Raw genomic sequence first — 7,292 nt, forward strand, 5'->3', positions numbered from 1 at the left:
TGATGAGATAAACCTTTTAGAACCCACGGGTTCAAAGTCTTTAGTCTCAGTAGGGTTCCCAACAGACACATCTCCATCCCAAGTTACCAATCGGTTTCCTTCCTTTAACCACCAACACCCTGGGAGGCTAAGGATTGAGTTTTGACTGTCATTCAGCCACCCTTATAACGAGGGCTTCAGTTTGATTTTCTGCCACCTGCACCTGATGGCTGCTGGAGAGAAGATAATATCCAGGGCACAGTTAGAAACCTAGATGCTGAGCACACATCTGGAGCCAGTCAACTGTGTCATCGAGCTCTTTCTTCTCCTTTGTTGCTGTACCCTAACCTGCTAGAAGCTGGTTAACTTCATCACAGAGCTCATTCTTGACCTCTGTCAGTCTATCAGGAAATGTTAGAAGCAACCAGCCAGCATCGGTATTTTCCTCATGTTTCCACAGATGATCAAAAGTTTTACCTCAGAATCACTAAATTCCCTTTTCCCCACAGCAAGCCCTGCCCCCCATGCCCCCCCCCCCACACACACACACAAACACACACACATTTTCCTTTTTGGTTTTTCCAGACAGGGTTTCTCTGTGTAACAGTCCTGGCTGTCCTGGAACTCTCTCTGTAGACCAGGGTGCCTCTGCCTCCCAAGTGCTGGGATTAAAGGCATACACCATCACTGCCTGATAAAATAATATTTTGGGTTGTTTTTGTTTTTGTTTGAGACAAGTTTTCACTGTGTAGCCCTGGATGTCCTGGAACTCACTCTGTAGACCAGGCTCACCTGGAACTCACAGAGATCCACCTGCCTTTGCCTCCTGAGTGCTGGAATTAAAGACATGTGCCACCATCACCCAGCTCCTTAATTATTTCTAACCATGGGCTTTCAGAGCTCTCCATGCTACCAGGACAGTAACTGTGTTGGTAAATCGTAAAGCCTGTTCTAGATACTCAACCAGTTCATCCTTAAAATCCTGTTTCTCCAGAACCACTCCTGGTACCACAGTCTGTGGTAGTCTGAGTCCTCTAAAGGAACAGAATTCAAAGGATGACAATATGTAAATATATTGAAGGGGGATTGGTTAGAATGGCTTTCATATAGGCTGAGGCATGAGTATCCAACAACAGACTTCCCTGGGACTCCAGCACCAGACTGAGATTGCTGAAATATTCAGTCTCTTGGAGTCAGGGAAGTCCTGGAGAGCTGTTGGGTTTCAGTCTACACTAGAATTTGGAAGTTGATCCTAATACCATTAGTGGAATGACTCAGAGTGAGGACAAGCGGGCCAAAATACAAAAGCTTCCTTCTTCCAGGTCTTTTTTATATAGGATGCCCACCAGTAGGCATGGCCTAGATTTAGGGTGGGTCTCACCTCAAATGATCCAACCAAGAAAATCCTTCACAGGTGTGCCCAGATGCTTGGGTTTTAATTGATTCCAAATGCAATCATGCAACAAGCATTTGCCATCATGTTTACTGATGTTTTCTGAGATGGCTTAAGATTATTAAACCTATATTTAGCACACTCAGCTACAAGATCTCAGAGAAGTCAAGTAACTTTCCCAGGATTGCACAGCTAACAAGTGGTAGAACTAAGATTCACACACCATTGTCTGATTATGATTGTGTCTGGGTTGTTTTTTCCCCCCAGTGTCGTGTGGTCTATTCAGAGAGTTGAAAATCTACCATAGCACTGGTTCTCAACCTTCCCAATGCTGCGACCCTTTGATACAGTTCCTCATGTTGTGGTGACTGCCCGCCAACCATAAAATTACTTCATTGCTACTGCATAACTGTAATCTAGCTACTGTTATGACTTTTATAATGTAAATCTCTGATATGCGGGATACGTGATATGCAACATCCCCCAAAGGGGTCACGACCCACAGGTTGAGAATGGCTGTGCTGTAGAACGCGTGGAGAGTGAATCATTCACCCAGAGGAGGGCATGACAAGTCAATACATTTCTAAATACATTTGAATCACCATTCCAGGTTTTTAGGGTCCCTGGGGGTCTCTTCAGAAAGTGAGGAAAGGTCATTTTCAGAATCCTAAAGCAACTGAGACCTTGAGACCCAGAAGGAAACATGTCACTGACTTACCATGGGAAACGGAACAAAGGCAAGGCACATGTCCTTTGCAACAGGTATACTTCCAGACACACTCAAGATTTACAGTATTTTCATCTTATTCTTGTATGGATATCTTAGACAAAGCAATTGTGGTGACAAAAGGAGAGTGCGTTATGAGTCACTAACACACATGCAAACACGTTCTCACGCACCCAACCATGCATACACACACGGCTGTGGCTTAGATGGACTTTTCATCATTGGCAGGTATTGAGCCATTTAATGAGGGGAATACGACACAGGAAAACACAAGGCTTGCTGACTTTGCTAACCTCCAGAGACAGGGAGCAAATGGAAATTTCCTGTCACCAACAACCTGTAAAGTGTAAGTGGAAAGCAATCTTACTCCTTTGACAGATGGACAGTGAATCTTGACCTTGTTGCTGTGGTTTAACCGTTGTGCACATTAGAAATGACCTGTGGAATTTTTGCATACAGTTTGAGTGAATGAACAAGCGAATGGATGAAAACCTCCACTAAATCTGCTTGAGGATATCAAAGCTCTCTCAATCAAAAATACATTGCTGTTCTAGCTCTCTCATTACTCTGAGTTACAGAAGTGGATATTCTGTCTCTACTGCTTTGTGCTTCAACTGTTCCAAATTATAAAATAAATGTGGCCACATTTTTCCTCAGTCTCCACACTTGGCTTGTGACTGATCATAGAAACTGCATGGAGTTCCTAAAACATGGAGCCAAGGTATATTTCAAGTTTCAGCCTCAAGTCACAGAAGTCAATTCGAATGTTGTTACTCCTAAGAAATACATTCTCTACTGTTAACACACTTTGCTGGTTCCATCTTTGCAAAATTACAAGGCAAACTCGCTAGGACGATGGATCCTTCACAGAACCAGACGTAGCATTCGCTGCTCAACCTATTTTCAACTTGGTGTTGGTTTCCCCGTCATCTGTTCTGACCCGAATACATTTTTAATGGGAGCATCACACGCTAAGGTAGTCATTGTGGGCAATTTTCCTGAATGTAGCAAGGGACCAAACCCCGACTCACTGAAGTCTGAGAGAAGATACTCACTGGCATTTTCCCATAATGTATGGCATTGAGGTTAGCTTTTATTTTCTTCTTGGAATCACAGAGCTTTTGTTTCGTTCATCTCAGAAGTAACTTGCAGCACACATGGTAACCCTTTGATACTGGACACACTGATTCATGGACCAAGCTTGCCAATCTTTCCCTTCACCAGTAATCACTGGGACTCCTGTATCTCCGCATTTCCTGACTCGGGCCTGATAACATCTCCAATTCATGGTTACACTAATCTGGCTTGCATACACCAGGTAATTGATTCCACCTTCTACAATCGCTGAGTCACAACACTGTAGTCAGAATCTTTTTTTTTTTTTTCTTTTTTTACCACATAACGGAAACAGACAAATCATTTCAGTATCTCTACCCAAAACTGCCTCTCCGTGTGAGCTGAATGTAGGTCAGAAAAGACAGGCCTGTGCTGAGATGTGCCACAGTTTCGTTTCAGGGCACTCACTGTGTCTCCTGCCTGCTAGATTAATCTTGAGTGTCTCTGAAATGAGACCCCCCCCCATTTTTTTTTTTACTGTTGTAATAAAAATTTGCCAATAAATTACATTGAGCTGAACATTTGAACAGCATATGTAAAATTCCTTTAACACCATATACTGTTTAACCTGCTGACTAAACTTGAGCTCGCTGGTAAGGAAAAGAACACAGGCTCAAAGTCAAATAGACTTACTCAAGGAGGAGTTATATGGGCTATTACAAACCCAAAGCCAGTGGTTCCTGAAGATATTAGCCTTGGAACCATCAAGCACAATGAGTGGTTCTTGACCTGTGGATCCTGACCCCTTTGAGGGGGGAGGAGCAAGTGACCCTTTCACAGGGGTCACCTAACACATGGGAGGACCATCAGAAAGCACAGGTACTTACATTACAATTCATAATAGTAGCAAAATCACAGTTATGAAGTAGCAATGGAAATAATTTTAAGCACAATATGAGGAACTGTATTAAAGGATCACAGCATTGGGAAAGAGTGAGAACCACCGCTCTAGAAGGTTATACATACAGAATCTTGAGCCCATCTCTGGGCTATTGTATGTTTTTTACTCTTTACTCTTTTGGCTGTTTGAGTCTTTAGGGGGGCCCACCACCCAGCTCCCACATAAATCACAAATGGAGGCTTATTCATAGTTCTGAGTGCCCAGCCTTAGCTTGACTTTTTGCTTGCCAACTTTTAACCTGTCTACTTCTCCCCTCTGGGATTTTATCTTTTGTATATCTTACTTTACTTCTTTGTCCATGGCTCACTGGATGACTCCTCTCCTTGTTCTCTCTTTTTTCCTCCTCTTCCTTGTTTCTTCTATTTATCCTCTCTGTCTGCCAACCCCACTATCCTTGCTCCTGCCTTGCTATTGGCCATTCAGCTCTTTATTAGGACCATCAGGTGTTTTAGAAAGGCACAGTAACAGATTCACAGAGTTAAACAAATGCAGCATAAACAAGTCACACACCTGAAAGTAATATTCCCCAACACTGGGCTGGTTCATAGGTCTATCGTGGATGTCCCTCTGAAAGTCTACTGGCGGCCACCTGTGGTTTGTTTTCTAAATGGACTTCACCCAAGAAAGAAAACTAAAGCAAGCACTTCTTTGGATATGCCAAGGAATGTGTGGTGCAATAAGCATTGCAGCTGCTGCTTATTCCCTGGAATTGATGTTTTTCCATCAGGCAAATGCTACAGGAGCAGCATCGATGGCTAGAACAGGGCAGTGGGGAGCTCAAACATTGACTCTCTGGGAGGGAGATAGAAATGCTGATTTACACGGCTTGCTGATGGGGGCAGTCTCAAACTATTGTTGCTTTATCAACTGCTCACAGACTTACAGAGTAGGCCAGCTCTAGCCTACTATCAGGCATAGACTCTATGGAGACATTTCACAGCATAACCTGGACATGTCACTGTTTGACTTGTATTGATGTGAATTCCTCCACTATCGCTCTACCTGTTGGCATCAGGACCTGACTCTCAGAGGCAGTTCAGTGCCCTGCTCCCAGTCCCCTGTTTCCAAGAAAGTACTCTAAAAGAGTCTGGGGTATCATAAAGTGAATTAGCAGATGAGCCCTTCAAAGAAAATGGCTGTCACCTTGAGGGCAGTGGCGTGCTTTCACCTGCTTGTCAGAGCTATTAGGACTGGGAGCCGTCCCTTGCCTGGGAGCACCAGAGTGGAAAGAAATACGCAGTTGGACCAAGGAAGCTTGGTTCTGAAAGTGAGAGTGGTGGGTGCATCTTTCTGTGCTTATAGTCAACATAGGACAAAGATGTTTCTAGCCTTGGTCAATGTCACTACCATGAAAGCCCATCAGCATAAAGCTGAAGAGCCCCTTGGCCTGCTTTAACTACAAGGTGAACTGGAGGGGTAAGCTATGAGGCACCAGGGGCACAGCCCAAGATGTCCAATAGCTGGGACTATGCTGTTTCCTGCAATTATTTTTGGGAAAACAGAATGGTTATATCATGTCAACCTGACAAATAATAGCCACAAATATACCTTCAGACTATGGCCCAACATGTGTAAAAGCACCCTAAACATATTCCCAGATCCAATATGAACAACTCTACGACCATCTACTATTGTAGACTACTTGTTCCTTTGGTAAGTATCCAGAGAGATCAATATGCTTTGAAACTATGGTTTGTCTACTATATGTATGTGTAGCTGTCACAGCAAAGGTGCATGGCGCATCTGTTAGCCTCCTGGAAAGGCTAGCCTTGGCTTTGCTCTGTCCGAAGCCTTTGTCAACTCACTTCCATTCCGGTTGAGGCCATCTGTATGATAACCCACGGCCCGCATTCTCTTGTTTGCCTGACTTGAAAAGGAAGGTGTTTTACCTTCCAAGAAGGCAAAGAGAAAAATCAACTCCCAAGCGAATCAACCAGAAATAGCTGATTCATAATAGATATTACATTTGAGCACAAACACTTCAGAGAAGGGAGTGTAGGTGGAGTTCAAGTAAGAAGATCTAGATTTAACTCACTAGCCAATGGGGTCTTGGACCAAGTAAAGAAACTTGTTTTATCTAAAAAGTGAGCATGATTCTGCTTAAATTGCATAACCTTTCCTAACAACATACCATTTACATTCTTAATGGTCTAATGTTCTTAACTTGGAATTCACACTCCAAAGGGATCCAGAGGTGAGACTAAAAATTAGCATGCAAACCCGATCACATACATACGTGCATGCATTTGTACTGGGTTCTCAACCAAAGGAACATGGAGAATGTCAGCTCCTGGAGTGAATGGGCAGGGCAACTGGAAAGAGGAGTTGGGGTGGGGGGTTGCTTTGTGAGAAAAACCTTATACAATGACTTAAACGTTCACTGCTGAGTATGGCTCAGGAAATACCAATTTAGACAAAAATACCAAGTCACCCTCTCATAACCCCTATTTGGCTATACTGTATCTCTAACATATATGCTCAAAAAACGGTATACTATGGCTGGACATTGTGGCATATGTCTTTAATCCAAGGCAGAGGCAGGTTCGTGTCTATGAGTTCCAGGCCAGCCAAGAATGCATAGAGAGACCCTGTCTCAGGAGTTGGAGGGGGGTTATACTAAAGATAAAGGCAGGATTTGCTGAGTGTTTCTGAAGACTGCTGAAAGCATAGCTCCACACAAGGGCTCACAATGTGAATAGCAAATATGTTTGGTATAGCCTCAAACTGCAAGAAATTGCCGGCAGATGAATAAATTAAAAAGGAAATGTGCACCAAAACATGAATGATCTCAAAATATACACGTGAAAACCAGACTAACATTTTGTGAACTCAGATTCTTGGCTGCCTTGAGGACCAGCTGTGGAACAGACTTGACAATAGAGGGAAATCAGGACACACAGGCTAGATAGACATCTTGAGGGCTGCACTGTTTTCAGGTGTGTTTACATGTCCAAACTCTACAAGTCATAATTGTAACAATACCAATTTATTAAAGTATGCCTAAATAAAATTGATTTGAAATGAACTCACACCCACAGTTCCTTCTAAGTTCTAGGAAACTTCATGTTCTTGTTACTAAGACGACACACTAATAATTCAACTTCATGCCCTTCAAGTAGCTAGCTACTCTAGTGCTGAAACACTGATTCCTAAAACTATTATCTCCCTAGGGCTGC

The sequence above is a fragment of the Cricetulus griseus genome (genome assembly GCF_003668045.3).
Source record: "Cricetulus griseus strain 17A/GY chromosome 1 unlocalized genomic scaffold, alternate assembly CriGri-PICRH-1.0 chr1_0, whole genome shotgun sequence".
In the NCBI taxonomy this organism is placed as follows: Eukaryota; Metazoa; Chordata; class Mammalia; order Rodentia; family Cricetidae; genus Cricetulus; species Cricetulus griseus.